Source organism: Engraulis encrasicolus, unplaced genomic scaffold (genome assembly GCF_034702125.1).
Source record: "Engraulis encrasicolus isolate BLACKSEA-1 unplaced genomic scaffold, IST_EnEncr_1.0 scaffold_484_np1212, whole genome shotgun sequence".
Taxonomy (NCBI): Eukaryota; Metazoa; Chordata; class Actinopteri; order Clupeiformes; family Engraulidae; genus Engraulis; species Engraulis encrasicolus.
In genome coordinates, this window is record NW_026945791.1 from 11,747 (window position 1) to 15,000 (window position 3,254).

At 40.8% G+C, this 3,254-nt stretch overlaps 1 protein-coding gene across 1 annotated transcript in view; it reads right to left on the bottom strand.

Moving 5' to 3' along the window:
* Positions 1–2,455: 2,455 nt before the first annotated feature.
* The window catches only part of LOC134444253 (hydroxyacid-oxoacid transhydrogenase, mitochondrial-like), a gene marked incomplete at its 5' end in the record, with an annotated part of 18,189 nt that continues 17,390 nt past the window's right edge, over positions 2,456–3,254 (bottom strand). The window contains one exon of the mRNA XM_063193610.1: positions 2,456–2,892. The remainder of the gene's footprint in view (positions 2,893–3,254) is intronic.

Genomic DNA, 3,254 nt, shown 5'->3' on the forward strand with positions numbered 1-3,254 from the left:
TACAGTGTAATAACCAGTGTAACAATATTTAATACAATGTAATACCAGTGTAACACCGCCATTTTTTTTTACTTACATCATGTGTTTGTGCGTAAGTGGTATTACATGGTATTGCATATTGTTACACTGGTATTACACTATATTACATGGTATTGCATACTGTTACACTCTTTATTACACTGTACCAGATATTGCATATTGTTACACTGGTATTACACTAGTATTACATGGTATTAAATATTGTTACATTGGCTATTACACTGTACCTAATATGGTAGATTCACTGAAATGGTGAACCATTAAAATAAGGTGTTACCGGGCAAATCAATCCACCCAGTCAGAAGTTATGGGCCAAATGAAAATTCCGCCATTTTGAAAGTGTTGTCTTCCAAACTCAAATCAGTTCATGAACCTACCCTAGAGCATTCACACACAAAATCTGGGACAAATCCATCCACCCGGTCAGTAGTTATGGGCCAAACAATAATTCGGCCATCTTGAATTCAGCCATCTTGAAAGTGTTGACCTCCAAACTCGAATCAGTTCATGAACCTACCCTAGAGCATTCATACACCAAATCTGGGACAAATCCATCCACCCGGTCAGAAGTTATGGACCAAACAAAAATTCGGCCATCTTGAATTCAGCCATCTTGAAAGTGTTGACCTCCCAACTCGAAGCAGTTCATGAACCTACCCTAGAGCATTCACACACCAAATCTGGGACAAATCCATCCACCCGGTCAGAAGTTATGGACCAAACAAAAATTCGGCCATCTTGAATTCAGCCATCTTGAAAGTGTTGACCTCCAAACTCGAATCAGTTCATGAACCTGCCCTAGAGCATTCACCCACAAAATCTGGGACAAATCCAAACATCCGTTCAAAAGTTATCGCGTTAACACGAAAGACCTTACGCGGCGGACGCGGACGCGGACGCGGCGGCGGCGGCGGTGCACGCAAAACCATTACATCCCCGACGCTCCGCGTTTCGGGGATATAATTAAGGTGTCTGCCATGTTACATAAATATTCACAGACTTAATACACATTTTTGCAAATTGCAGTAAACATATAGCAGACACTTGCTGTATGTAATATGCACTTGCTATGTACAGTTGCTTTGAGGATGCTGTAGTGCACAGAGGACAATGCAAACACAGACTTAAATCCCCAAAGGTCCTTCATACAAGTGATGGTGAAAAAAGAGGACTGGGAAAAATAACATCCAATGTGTACAGTCTGGTGATACTGAATTGTTGGCAATTATTCTACCCAGAACGCCTCCAATTCAGTCAGCTTTGTATGCAGTAGTCAAAATAATAAGGGGCGTAACACGTTCAACTCAACCAAAGTAAAAAAAAACTGGGTGCTCATTCCTTAAGAATATATGAAATAAAGAGAACCGGGTCCGACACTGAAGTCCCGAAGCGTCTGACGGGCATTAAAATACAAGACTTGGAGTGCTGTCCTGTTCTCTTTATTTGTATTCAGTAGTAGGCCTACCAGACTGTTGGGATGTGTCTGCTTCTACAGCAAGTGTCCACCATTAGATCAACAAATGTGATCTCTTCTTCATATTAATGGAATACCTTCTTTGAGATTGCAAAAGACCAATAGGTGATGAAACACATGTCAATGGCTGTACAAGACATCTGCCTTTGAGGCTGGCGTGACTACAAGACTTACAAATCTCTCTCTTCTTCAAGTTCAAGTTCATTATAGCCACATCAACAGTATAGACCTACAAATCCATCTCTTCCTCAAAAAATCTCCCTTTTCCTCTAAACTCTCTTCTACAAATTCCTCTCTTCCCCCTAAACTCTCCTCTACACATCCCTCTCTTCTTCACATCCCTCTCTTCTACACATCCCTCTTTTCCTCTAAACTCTCTTCTTCACCATCTGATCGGTTCACATAATTGCAATGGATTCATTCTCATTCAGATGGGGAGTTACAAGTGTCATTAAAAAAATACTTATGTTCAATAAAATGGAAGAGGAAGCTTCAGCTTAGTGACCCAGACGTGAGGCAACATTACCATCTAGTGGTGGCATCTAGTAGTGCAGTGTTGGGAATAACCAGGTAAGAGGGTGCATCTCTCATTGCTCTGACTCATCCTGACCTGATCTATCTATCTATCTATCTATCTATCTATCTATCTATCTATCTATCTATCTATCTATCTATCTATCTATCTATCTACCTATCTATCTATCTATCTATCTATCTATCTATCTATCTATCTATCTATCTATCTATCTATCTATCTATCTGCATCAGTGCACATTCACGTAAAGTGTTATAATGCATTGAAACAAAAAAAGATTTAATACATTTTATCAATTCACGTTTTATTTTCCATAATGCATATCTTTCTAATGTGTTTCAAGTATTGTTATTACAACAGTATACATTTTGACAAAACTGTAATAAGACTACACAGACGAAGCCCTCTGCACTTGAAATAAGATGCAATGCTGAAAGCCATTTATGATGAATATGGTTTGTTTATTGCAACACTGTCAGTCACACAGTCACACAGCTCATGTTAGTTTATAATAATAATCCAACAGACAGAGTGATTGGCACCGTACTTTATTCCCCCCAATGGGTAACTAGCGGTTAAGTGTGGTGTCATTTTCTAGATTATTTCCAGAATTTAATGTTTCATACAGTATTGGTAGAACATTAGTAAACCTCCCTGCTGCAGCCTCATACAGTATTGGTAGCGCTGAGCTATTGGTCTGGGGTCCGTTTCTCGATTCTTGTCGTTGCTAACCGTCTTAAGACCGTCTTACCATTCCATTGGATTTAGTTGTGAGCGTCGCTGTCGAGAGAGAGTTGAGTCGCTCTTACGAAGGACGTTGCTACTGAGATACGGACCCCAGGACCTTTAGTTCAGCTGTATTAGTATTAGAGATGCACCGGATCCTGATTTTTAGGATCCTGCCGGATACCGGATCCACCGCTTAAGATCCTGCCGGATCCGGAACCGGATACCGGATCATACGAAAGGGTTGAAACACATAGCCTACTCACACACGTGGGCCCTTTTTATCACGTTGGCTCAAACTATTTTGACTGAAAAGCCTCGGCTACCGGATCCTGGATCCTGGAACCGGATCCAGATCGTCTGAAAAACTCTATTATCCTGCCGGATCCGGAACCGGATCTTGGATCCTGTACATCCCTAATTAGTATCTTGCTGGACCTTTAGTTCAGCTGTATTAGTATCTTGCTGTGCCTCCCATAC